Here is a 14478-nt window from a genome sequence, read left to right on the forward strand (position 1 = left end):
TAAATGCAACTCAGCATAGCAATACAAATATTAGATAGCCCCAAATAAACTTTTATTTTAATCTGGTTTGATTCTTTCAGTCAGCTTATATCAATGCACATTTTCATATGGCTTTAAGCCACTTACTTTTTTCTAATATTATAAAATGGATGATTCAGTCACTGAGGCAAGCCAAAATAATTTGTAAATTGGTTGGGGAATCTTAGTCAAGAAAATTACTTAAAAAGATAAATTATTGAAAATTGGAGCCAATGCATAGAAGCTACTAGGAGCTACTCAAGAATATAAGAAATGGGTAAGATTTGAAGGCAAATTACAAGGGGAATGTAAATCACTGTAAAACCATAATCCTTGGCAATAAGGATCAAAAGCATAGGTGGCAACAGTCCAAGATTTTGCAGGTAGATGTTGGACAGTACTCTTACAAAAATATTTTCATGTAAAGTGTTTTGTTTATCCACAGTTATGAATCAGATCAACTCTTTTGTGGTTGATGAAGCAGGTGTAGGGTAAACCATCCTTTTGACCTTCATGTTAGTGTGTCATTTAAGGAAAAGGACCTTTCACAAATAACAGTGTTGTTATTTTGACAACATATCAACATACATTGATATGTATAAATTATACTACATAAGAATAGCACCTTTCTTATGTAACATATTCCTTCTATTTACTATCATATTTGTATTGAGGTTTTTAATAAATGTGAGTATAAACTCTATGGTTTTACTGCTTAGTGTGTAGAATTTGAATACTGATTCTGTCAATAACCTCTAAGCTTTTATAATCATCATTGCCACTAAATAAAGATGTGGTTTCAGTTTCCTCGTTTTTCTTTAGATAACACAGTTTTTTTCTGGACTCTAGCCCTGAAAACAAAATCACAAACTTAGTTTTTTTTTTCTTTTTAAAAAATGCATTTCTGGCATGTGTAACCTCCATGGTATAAAGCGGTCTATGTTACACTCCATAGTTCCCAGTAATTCTTACAAAAGATTGCTAGGTATGGTTGACTCACCACTTGGCAAGCAGTTCCTGAAGCCATTCAATTCCCCATAAATTAATAGAAATACTAAACACACAGAATATATGTTCAGTCTGTTCACTGTGTACTTCGTATTACTAATCTTAAAAGTGTACCATTTTTCCACTTAAAATTCAGCAATAATTGTTTTACATAGAAGGCAGTTTGATATCATGCCCCGTTAAGAAGATGGTAGAAGTATGTTCTCTCCTGTGGTCTATGAGATTCCCCAGAGAAGGACTCTTGGTCAGGGTCACAGTATCAGACATGGGTTTCCTCCTTTAAAATGTTCTTTACATTCAATTTAAAAACAGTTGTTTACATCAAAAAAGTTCAGACAACTCTCATTCAAATAGACATATCCTGACAGGCCAGTTGATGTTTTGTTTTACAGAGGTCACAACTGCACACGATTCCTGATGGCTTTTCTCCTTTAGAAGCCTATGTAGAATCTACTGCCTCTAAGTGAGAACTGACAGGATTTTCAAGAATAGTTTCAAATTTGATTTCTCTATATCCTGGTAGCCAATCATGTGGTGGTGTCCTCAGATAACAGTCTTGCCATCAAGTTCTACTTGGTAACCCAGAAATACAACAATAGCCTCTTTTGTTTTGAGGGTCTATATGACTCTCCATTGAAAAACTAAAAGATAACATCCCGCTCCAAGCACTGGACTTTTCATTTAGTAACCTATAGTATCAGCTGAAAGCTTTATACCTTATATAAGGTAATTCTATTTAGTGTACACAACGCACACACACACACACACACACACACACCTGCCTAAAGTATCATTTTCATATGGCTTTTTCAAGCATTCTCACCAGTAGTTATTTCTAATTCTCTTTTATTTCTGCCCTACTTTCCATCCCCATACTCACATAAACCACACCATTATTTTCTCTCCATTTCTATATCATTTGTGTTCTTTTTTCTCCTCATGTAAACTATCCTGATTGTTCCCCTTTTCTAGTTTCTCAATTTCCAAATATACTGTAAGTTAATCATGCATCTCGAAAGATTCAAGGCTCAGATCCATCTATAGAGGTGAAAATGTACCAATTATTTTATTTGTCTTCATAGGTTGATATATACTTATAGCTATACCCATGGATTGGGAAAACCCTTCTCTCCACAGGAGGAGATTCCCATAAAATAGTGTTTTCTGATCTGACATTACCATAGCATTTGAAGATACATAACAAGACCTACATAAAACCAAGCCAGTAAAATAGCAGGACAGGGATATAGAAGAGACTCACAAAGCTTCATACCTATCTTAGAAGCTTTGACAGTTGACGGTTGGTGGGAGAATGAGACTAAGATCACTTGAGGGAATTGCCCTCTGTTAGGATGCTCTCTCCAAGAGATGACTCCCTACACCTTTGCATATAAGGAAAGCAGAGAAAGGACTCAGTGGGGTATAAAGGGGCACACAACTTTGGTAAGCAAGCTGGCAGAGAGTCTAGGAAGAATTTGAGGAGAAATCATATTATCAAAATACATTTGTAAAATTCCAGAAGAATAAATTGTAAAATAAAATTACTTTCCTTAAAAGAAAGACGTATTTAAATTAAATAAAATTGTTTTCCTTAAAAGTAAGACGTATTTAACGGTTGTATATAATAAACACTTTGGTAATATGAGTAACTCTTACAAAGAAACAAGTTTCTTCTCTTTCCAGAATCATAATAAAGGAGACAAAACACAAAGTGTCAATACTGAAGGGTGTTTTTCTAATGCTAAAAAGTTATGGCTTAAAGTATTATGTTCATCAAAACATTTAGAAAAGTTAATCTCTTTTTATCAAGGCCTACCACAAAGCCTTGACTGCAACATTCATTTTCAGCTTCTAGCAATCAAGGCTTCTTTACCACATCCCAGGCCATTTCTCTTCTGGCTAAATATGCCATTTTCTGAATTAACTGTCTCTTTCCTTGATTGACACAGAATATAAGAAGATAAAGTTAAGAATCAATAGATTTAAATTTAGTTATTACTTCTCATTAGCAAAACAACCTAAATTGTCTTAGTGTTAAATTCTATGCAAAAGTATATATTTACTTTAACAATACATCTCTTAGTTTTATGCAGTGCTAACAATTGCTGGTCATAGGTAGTAAACCTCCAGTATCCTAGATACTACACATAACTAAGTATACAGTACTATTGTTATGTTAATAATCATCCAGGATACCAAAGGTACATAACACAATAATTACATAAAACACACATAGACCCAAAACATAATGTAAAAATACATCTTTCTTTATTTCCTATTTAATCTTTATTTATTTATTTATTTATTTATTTATACTCCAGATTTTATTCCCCTCTCGGTCCACCTTGCAACTGTTCCACATCCCATACCTCCTCCCCCTGCCCTGCTCGGTCTCCACGAGGATATGCCCACGCTCCATCATCACGCCACCAGATCTCTAAACTCCCTGGGGCCTCCAGTCATTTGAGGGTTAGGTGCATCTTCTCTGACTGAACCCGAGCCTGAAGTCCTCTGCTGGACATGTGTTGGGTCCCTCATATAAGCTGGTGTATACTGTCTGGATGGTGGTCCAGTGTTTGAGAGATCTCAGGAGTCCAGGTTAATTGAGACTGCTGGTCCTTCTACAGCGAGACCCTCCTCCTCAGCTTTTCCCTAATTCAACCACAGGGGTCAGCAGCTTCCGTCCATTGGTTGGGAGCAAAAATCTGCATCTGACTCTTTCAGCTGCTTGTTGGGTCTTTCAGAGGGCAGTCTTGATAGGTCCCTTTTGTAAGCGCTCCACAGCCTCAGTAATAGTATCAGGCCTTGGGGTCTCCCCTTGAGCTAGATCCCACTTTGGACCTGTCACTGGATCTCCTGTTACTCAGGCTCTGCATTTTCATCCCTGCAGTTCTTTCAGACAGGAACAAGTATGAGTCAAAGTTTTGACTATGGGATGGCAACCACATTCATCACTTGAAGCCCTGTCTTTCTGCTGGAGGTGGACTCTATAGATTCCCTCTCTCCACTGCAGGGCATTTCATCTAAGACCTTTGATTGCTGAGAGTCTCTCACCTCCCAGGTCTTCAGTACATGCTGGAGGGTCCTCCACGCCCCAACATCCTACTTCCCGAGTTTCCTTGTTTCAATTCTTTCTGCTGATCCTCAAGACTTCAGCTGTTTTCTCCCCACCCAATACCAGATCATGTTCCCCTCTTCTCCCTCGACACCCATCCATTTTCCCTCCCAGGTTCCTCCCTCCTTCCCCCTTGTAATTGTTTTCTTCTCTCTCCCAAGTAGGACTGAGGCATTTAGAATGATAAGAAATTGGGTTTATTTTACTAATTCTAAAATGTAAATAAGTAGGCAAATATATACATTATGGTGAGTCTAGATACAAAAATTCTGCAAAAGTAATATATAAGGGTAAAAAAGTATGATATTGATGTCTTCCTTAAGGCCTCAGATACTAAATTAATGAAGGCAAATATTATACTCTAATTCTTGTACTATTTGTTATACTACTGAATCTTAATAAATATTTATTTATATTAGGAAGGGACAGAATGACAAAGTCATTAGATGCATCTTATTAACTGAAGTCAGCAGCTTTAGTGATAGAGCCAACATGGTATGTAACTATAAAATTTGGAAGTATAATATTGAACATGCTTCCTCAGCAATATCTTCATTAGCATTTAAATGGAGCAGCATTTTAAAACAAGCATCCATGTTGAAATAATATGGTAGATTATTACAAAACAACTTGTTAAGCTATAATGTGACACTTTTTAATATGATTCATAAACTGCATACAAAAACTTGCTAAAAATAGACTCAACCTATTTTTATACTAATTCTAATTCCAGCTAAATTTTCTACTTGTCACTCTTCAGAAAATTCCCTCAAAGCTCATTTCTCATACAGCCAGGCAAATTTATAAATGTGTGTGTGTGTGTGTGTGTGTGTGTGTGTGTGTGTGTGTAATATTTTTACAAATGTAGGTGTAAGAATGTAATAACCAATTTATGAAAATTTGTGTTAATGAGAAAGGGTATTGAGCACCAAAATTAGAGACATTACAAAATGAGCTTAAGGTGATTTGTAGAAAACTAAAGTAATGGTTTGTCCTTTATTTTTATTTTATACTTTTACCTTCAACTGATGTTTACATTTTCTTCATGTAAAAACTCTTCCTTATTTGTTCTATACTAAATGGCACATAGTATCCAAATTAACAAAATCAGAAATAAAAAGGGACTCATAACAACAGACACTAAGGAAATCCAAAAACATGACCAGATCCTACTATAAAATCCTATACTCAGCAAAACTTGAACAGCTAGGTGAAATGGATTATTTTCTAGACAGAAAACACGCACCAAAGTTAAATTAAGATAAAGTAAACTATCTAAGCAGTCCCAGATCCCCTAAGGAAATAGAACTAGTCATTAAAACCCTCCCAAGCTAAAAAAGCCCGAGGCCAGGTGTCTTTAGGTTCAAAGAAGAGCTAATACTAATATTTCTAACACTATTCCATGAAATACAAACAGAAGGAACACTACCTAATTCATTCTATGAGCCACAGTTACTCTGATACATTCTATAAGCCTAAACAACACAAAGCTACCCCACCCCCCAAAAAAAAGAGGACTCAAGACCAATTTTGCTTATGAATATTGATGTAAAAAGGCTCAATAATTGACACAGGGGAAATTTTCCTGAACAAAATACCAGTGGCTCAGGCTCTAAAATCAATAATTGACAAATGGGTCCTCATGAAACTGAAAAGGTTCTGTAAGGCAAAGGACACTGTAAATAGGGTAAAATGGCAACGTACAGACAGAGAAAAGATCTTCATTAATGCTACATCAAATAGAGAGCTGAAGAAGATGGCAGCCCCATAGAAAGAACTACAGTATCAACTAACCAGGACCCATCAAAGCACCCAGAGAATAAGCCACCAACCAAAGAACTTACATGGGCTGGTTTGTGACCTCTGGCAATTATGTAGCAGGGAACAGTCTTGTCTAGCCTCAGTGGAAGAGGATGTGCCTAATCCTATAAAGATTAGACCCCAAGAAAGTGGGATGTTAGGGGTGGGGTTGGGTTGGTTGGTGAGGGTCTGTGGGTGGGTAAGGGGCATGGGTGGGTGAGCAACTTCTCAGATGCAAAGGAGAAGGGCGTGAAGAACTCTTGGAAGACATACTGGGAAGGGGAGCAACATTTGGAATGCAAATAAATAATTTAATAATTAAGTTTTTAAATATCTAAGAGCCCGAGGATGGGGATTCTGTTAAAGTTTTTGTAGATGTGAAATGGCTGTTGAAGACATTCACTCATAGCATCTGTGGTTATTTGCATAAAATTTAATCACTTAAGAAAATCAGCAAAGATGAGAGAAGATCTACTGAGTTCTCACCCTAAGCAGAGGGAGATAGAGACAAAAATTGGCTTTTAGTAAAGGAAGAATTAAGTATCCTTAGCAAGGTCATTGGTAGGTTACTTATGTCTTTGTGGATGTTGTGCATGTATGATACTTTGAGTTCTTCCTTTTCATTTTGTATTCCCTTGATCTCCTTTAGTTGTCTTATTACTATAGACAGAAATTCAAGTACTATATTAAATAGATAGGGGGAGTAGACTATACCAACTCTTGTATTTTTCTTCCTATACCTCTTCCCATGGAGTTATCATTATTTTATTATCCAGCTGAATTTGTTATTTTCACCAGTGATGGAGAATATACTGGAATATACTGTTATTATTCTTTGGGTAATATTAAAGATATTCAGTAATAAATTTATTTTATTGATAACCAGAGCAGAGATATTGTCTGAAAGAGCCACCTGGCCTTTACTAAATTGTGACATGAGTAAAAATTGAGTTTCAGTTATTGAGCCCCTAGGAATTTTATTTAAGCAATACACAGACTGTGAGATATCCAATGAACACATGGGCACATGCATACAAGTATCCTGCTGATAGAATATACTTCCTGAAAATTATAAAAGTAAATGAAATACTTTAACATTTGAGTATTTGGAGAGCTAGAATTCTCATCATATCATAAAAGGACTTTCAATCAAAAGGCATCTTCCACCAAAAATAAAACCTGACCATGAAGAGCTTGGTTTCGACAAGGTCATCAGTTAGAGGTAAGAGAAACTCATAAGAAAACAGAGTATTAATGTACGAAACTCAAGACAATTCTTAGGGCTGTAAGATTAAAAGCCCAGTTCAAGTCAAGGATTTCTAATTTTGTGTTCATCAATGGGGACAGGAAATATGAAAGCCTACTGCCATTAGTACTGGGTGAGAACTTGATGGTAAAACCCTAGTGATGAAGACATGATGTGCTTTTGTTATAGGACAGGAAGAACACATACTGATACCAAACTGGAAGCTTCATTCCTACTAAGTTGGTTTCATATTGTAGTGCTTGGATGTTCTATGAATGCTACCAGGTTGATAGAAATGCTACCAATAGTCTTTCTTGACTGTGAATCCTGTGTTTTATACTGACCAGTCAAGGTATGCTCACTGGTGCAATAATGACACTAATACTATAGGAGTAAACTACGTGCTCTCTAATTAGTTTAAAGCTCACTCCACAAGATAGAACTCATTTATGTTCTGATTATATGGACCAACAACTTGTGGTCATATGTGCTAAAGGAGATCCTATAATTCTTATTCTGCTAAATGGACATAAAAATATACACAAAACTGAACAAATAACAGCAAATATGGGACTATGTTGTGTCAACTTCTTATTGGGACATTTGTACCATACCACTACCTCCAAAGTTTAGGGAACATCATAGAAAGAAAGTAGAAAATTATAAGTCCCAGAGGGATTATTGTGGCAGGAAAATAATACTTGCTACATGTAATAAATGTACGTGTGAATTCACAACTACTGAGACTGCATGGAGAAGACTTATATAGAATGGAGCCAGTGAAAGTCCCAGCAAGGGTTGGAGTAAGGAATCCTAAAGTCCCATCCCACCAATGAACAACTGGAAATAATGGATGATGGGAAATAATAATACATTTTCTTTAAGAATGTGGAATCTGAGAGATCATTCAATTTCTAGTGTGCAGACCCACACATATAGTTTCTCTTCCATTATTTTTATTTCAATTGAAAGCTGTGATAATGACTATCTCCATTCCCTCTGTGCTAATAATATAGTGTGTAATGTAGACCCAAACACATTATTACTTAGGTTTCATTACATATTGTAGATTGTTTTGGACAACTTGGAATGCCATTCTTCATGATCTAAGAAATTTTGCGAAAGGAGAATTTGCAAAGCCACTTACAGCATCAGAACTAATGCCATTACCTCTGTGATAATACTGTGTTGCCTGGAAGAAGGCAAGTAATTCACATTTTTGCTCTTCGGTCTATAGTCAGACTCCTTTAAAAATGCAAACATTGGCTTTGTTTTTAGGTTTGATGTGGGAATGGAGTGGGGTAAATCACATGTTCAGCTCATTGGTATTATCTATAGACACAAAGAAAACAGAACATTAAGTTTAATACTGAAGTAATTAACCACAAAATTATTATTTTAATCTCTGAGATCACCATTTTCAGATAATTTAAAATGTTTGTAGGCAAAATAAGTATACAATTTTGGAGATTTTGACTCTTTATTTGATTTATGGTGACCATGTTTTATTGTTTAGTGCTAGAAAAATTGTACACCACCATTATTTTTGAAGTTAAAAACTAAGAGACTTTTAATTTACTATCTCATTTTCCCCCAGGAACTGAAATGCCCTCCAAAGATGTTATTCTTTAGTCCTCATTATTATTTTGTCTGCTATGTAGAGATGCCAAGTGCTCAGTAAGGGGAAAATTTCAGAACTCAAGGCTTTTTTGTTTTCCTACCAATAATCCTTCAAAAATATTGGCTGAAATAGTGGACTGACAATACCATAATACTACACTTATTTTTGAAACAAATTTTTGAAATATAAAACTTGGAATCAAGTGGCATAATTTTTTATCATAAAATTTCTTTTCAAGAAGCCTGAGGGTGGAAAGAAAATGGATCATGAGTTTCAGAATGTTGGTGATTTAATGTACCATCTGGTTTAAACACAAACATGAAACCCTAATCTTTAGAAAAAGCCATTTAATTGCTGTGATGCAGGTGTCTAGCAATGTAGTTTTGGATATTTAAGTTCCATGAGGGCCTAAATGTAATATTTTGTGAATTTTATTTTATTTTCATATTCACAAATTTTAAATTAATGGACAAAATTATATGCAAGCTAAACTCAATTTTAAATGAAAAGAGGTTGGGTTGTTAGGAAAAATAATGTATTCAGAGACTCTGTAAGTTGGGAGCTATATAAAACATTTTTGCAAACTTTATGAGTCAACTGGGGTAAGATACTTTCTATGGACACCGGAGTTTCCTGATTTATAAAATGTGAATTCTAATCTACTGTTTCTATGGTAGCTTTCAGTACTAAGTATGGATTTGGCATTGGCCCAGTTTCTACACTATAGTATGTAGTTGACCAGGATCTGAGATTTCTAGTGGATTGCACAGATTCCATGAAAAATATATTGCTCATTTTCTTCTGTTGCTCTGTTCAAGACTGTATTTATGTGTCTTCATATCCCCTTAAGAATCTTTACATATTACAGAAACCAATAAAGCTTTCCGTAAATTACATATAAAAGCTTATCTTGCTCCTCCCCCACTCTCTCCTTTTTACTATGTGAAGAATGGAAGTCGAATAGATGTTTTTCTCTCTTGCTAAATCCTAAGAGTGTTTTAAAAATAGCACTTGTGTTGATGAAGAAACAAACTTTTCTCAATAAAAGCTAACCCCATGTACTTGAGGGATATTAGCCCCAAAGACATATTATTTAGGCTTCTTAAAGTAAAGAAAAAGTGCATTTTTAGCCTCAGGAAAAAAAGTACATTCTTTCAAATGGATTAATTTATTCATCCATAAATAGTTTATTGTACATGTATAGTGATGAAGAGGGTATTTTTTATAAGTTTACATAAACTTTATTTTATATTTATTTTACCAACTAATTCATTACTATTTGCTACATAAGTAATGAGATAGATGTTACGATAAAGTTATTAACTTTACCGAATTGGCCATGTTGCAGAAATACAGGTTAGCGTGTGTATGAGATAAAAAGTATTTTAGAAGTCCATTCTCCTATTTGTCAATATGTTCACAAGTGTATGAACAGAACTAATATATATTAATCACACTTGGAATTAAATATTTAATATGTGTTTTTAAATTCTTTTTATTGGATATTTTATTTATTTACATTTCAAATGATATTCCCTTTACAGTTTCCCCTCTGCAAACCTCCTGTATCCCATCCTTCATCCCCCTCCTTCTATAAGGGTTCTCCTCCACCCACCTCCCTACTCCCACCTCACTGCCCTGGTATTCCTCTACACTGATTTTTGTTTATATGTATTGCATAAAGTAATTTTCTAAAAGGTGACAAGAGAAAATTTTTTGATTGAAACAAACCCCAAACTGGACTTTATCTAATTGTTTTTAACTAATCAATGCTGCCAATTAATTTGAGGATATTAAAATTATGAGACAGAAAGAATAACATTGCATTCTAGGTAAAATACATTTTACTCTGACTCTCATTTAACAGTATTCTATTTGATTTTTAAAGGACTGACATTCTTAATCAACTTTGAAAATTCAATTTTATTATTAAATGTATTTCTTAAAAGTGAATGAGTTATTTGAATCTTAGGGAATATTTATTTATTAGAAGGGGTTGAGTTGAGCTTTTCTACATTTATTGAACAGTTTTAGTTTTAGTAGCTCCACAGAGTAGGTTGTTTTCATAGAGCTCACTCCATGTACTAGAAATGACATTTCTTATTGACTTCATTTCCTTTGCATTAAAATTTAGTTAAAATCATCTTTAAACTTTCTTTTAACTCTAATTAATAAAAAGGGTATTTTTGCATAGTATAGGCTTCTAATTGTTTGCTAGAAGACATGGCTATTCATACAAGTTAATATTTACCTTTAAAATCAGTGAGGGTATATATATATATATGACAAAAGTGCTGACCATGTATGGATTCACTCATCTCAGAAAAATAGATCCTTTGGAGAGCAACCTTGAGGCAAAAACATGATTCCTAGGACATTTTGTAATGTTCCATTCTGTTGTTTCTTCTTTTTAAATTACAACTGTTTTCTTTACCCACTCAGTTCTATAAATCTCAAACCCTACTTTATTTATACAGATATTCTAGTAAAATAAGCTTTATTGATTTCCCTCAGATGAGAACTTTCTACCAGATCATTTTCAATATATTTTGAGTATAACACAAACAGACATTTTTTTCTTTATTATATATTTTAATCACAGAAACAGAATGACTGATCAGTCAGAATTAAGATTAAAATTAGAAATATGGAGACTCAGAATTTTACTTAACCTAGGACATCTTAATTATCAATTAAAATAACCAAACATTCACAGACACAAATTTCATTTCTGCAATCTTTTACCAATATTAAGCAAGTGAAGGGGATATTAATTTTATAAAAATATAAAAATAATATAAGTAGATGTTAATATTTTATTGATAAGTAGATTCAATTACATTCTTAAATAAACATGAAGAGATGAATAACTGAGAAATTCAATTTGAATAAGTATATATTTTATGTATTAAATATCATTTGTAGTAAAACAATCACAAACATTTTTTTCATTTTCAAAGATATATTGGTTTCAATGCTTTTCTTTTATATTTTTCTCTGGTTTATTACTTTTTGGTATTTATCTAATATGATATATTTCATAGTTTCATTCAAAAAAACCAATTTTGTCCATATAAGTGAAGTGTATCACAACTTACTTAAAATTAGGAATCAGGCCTATACAAAGAATTATTAACAACTGAGAATGTCTGAGACTGGGAGCAATAGTATTTCCCAGTGAAAGGTACACTAGCTCTTTATCTAATATCAGTGGTCAGCCCTGAAAATATGGACATGCAAGTAACATGTAGAGTGTGTGGGTCATGATTTGAATATGCATGCCCATTCAAGTATTCCTGTACCAACAATCAAGGAAAATGGAGACCATGAATTTGATGTAAAACATGGAGGGATGTATGGCAGGTTTTTAAGGGAGAAAAGAGATGGGAAAATGATACTATTTTATCCTAATATTTTAAAAAAGTAACAGCAACCCAAAAAGAACAAGAAGCACATATCCTAATGAGAACATAAACTTGATAATTGGAATTCCCGGATTGAAATTCTTGTTTGCTTGTTGCTTTGACATCTATAAAAAGTAACACTATACAAGATATGTTTATATACATGAAGTATTTTTGAGAAATTGTTTCTTTTCTTTTTATTCAATTGAAAATAGAGTCCTTTCTGCAATACCTGCCAATCACACTTTCGATACTACTCCACACTAAATAAATAAAATTTTCCAAAAGTTTAAAAAAAAAATTACTGAACTCACAAAATCACCATTTGTTTATGTCTTTTTCTCTTCAAAAATTGGCTGACATAACACTGGTGCTGCAATCATTTTTTATATTAAAATCATGAACATATGCTCTAATATCTTGAGTAGTTTACACAAATTCAAAAACTTAATAACCACTGAAAGGTCATAAAACCCTTGGAATTTACATTGTTAACCATTCCATGACCTACTATTAGTAAACCTTTCATTCATCTACTGGCATACAACTCTTCTCTATCCGATAGGTAAATCAGGGAGCTCCAGCAAGACCTGTAGCTAATAGAGGTAGTACTTGTGGCCCAGAGATATAGACTGACTAGTTCCTGCATAGAGGCTCTCCGAGAGTCAGAAGTATGATGTTTCATACAAGTTACAGCTTAACCATCACACAGAAGGTTAAATAGCAAAAAGAACAATAGTGATATCGGATACCAGTACTATATCATCAGCACTACTTCTGACAAATAAAAAGTCATTAGTTTGTCAAAATTTTTAATGAAATCATGATTAATACATGCCTCTCTAAGGTCTGAATCAAAGTCACCACATTTGGGTGATAAATGCAAGCATGCAGACCGTGCATCGCCAGTAGCTGTGTGTTTCACTTTCACAGTTCCTCAGATTGATCTGTCCATTATTCTAATACATAATTTATCACATCAAGAGGGACAATTCATTATGAGCACAGTATAAGCAGGGAGTCCTAAATAGCAAACTCTTTGGAGACTCAGAGTGTTGCCTGTGTACTGAAATTCTTGCTGCTGTTATTATTTGAAAAACACAATTAAATCAGATTTTAAACTCCAAATATAATAATAGCATTTATATAAAGTGAAAAAGGATAAAAAGACCGACTCATAAATTGGGCTTACTTGAGAGCATGCTGACACATTCTTTCCTGAGGTAATATTTTCATTGACTTCACTATTTCCATTCCTTGTGAGGCATTCAACTGTTCTTAAAGCTAAATCAATCAGAGATGGGATGCAAGGAGAATTGTGTAACTATCTTGCTTAAACCATAATGGAAGTGTGTACCATCACTTAAAAGCTCATTGAATTAAATTATCGATACAGCATTTCTTTCTACATGTAAATGTGAGCCATTGAATAGAATAGTGGTTTGATTTCCAATCATTCACTATTTGATGCAGTCATCTGTGTGACTGAAGTCTGCTGCAATACTTTGATGTAATCTAGAACTCAGAAAATGAATTTAACAGGTCCCATGAATATCTTATTAGGAAAAATGATCATTTTGAGGACAAAGAAAAACCCAAAATGTTGGTGATAATGGGATATGTATGTGTACTTAAATTTTGGAAAGCTGATTCTCCAAGGAACATTTATATGTATGTGTGTGTGTGTGTGTTTAAATATATAAATACCTTATAATATATAGACCATATATATATATACATTAGATTATATATATATATATATTAGATGATAGAGACTGGAAGGAAGCATATTCTAGACCTTCATGACCCATACTCACCTAACTGTACATTTTTTTGCAGTTAAAAATAATTTATTAGTGTCTACATTTAAAACTTTTTGTACATTAATGTGACATGTACTTTGAAATTCAAACTGCAATAATGAAACTGTAATTAATTCTATAGAACTATGAGTTTGTGAACAATTTTTTAAATTAAAATACACTTAAAGCCATATTCATCAGGAAAAGTAAAAACCCAGAATAGAGAAAACAATTCTCAGAAATAAAAGAACTTCATGAGGAATAACCCTCCTTGACCTTAAGCTATATTACAGAGTAATAGTGATAAAAACTCCATGGTATTGGTACAGAGACAGATACCTTAAGGAGTGGAATAGAAATAAAGACCCAGAAATAAAACCAAACACTTACAGACACTTGATCTTTAACAAAGAAGCCAAACATATACCATGAAAAATAGAAAGCATCTTCAATAAATGGTGTTG

The sequence above is a fragment of the Arvicanthis niloticus genome, chromosome 19 (genome assembly GCF_011762505.2).
Source record: "Arvicanthis niloticus isolate mArvNil1 chromosome 19, mArvNil1.pat.X, whole genome shotgun sequence".
In the NCBI taxonomy this organism is placed as follows: Eukaryota; Metazoa; Chordata; class Mammalia; order Rodentia; family Muridae; genus Arvicanthis; species Arvicanthis niloticus.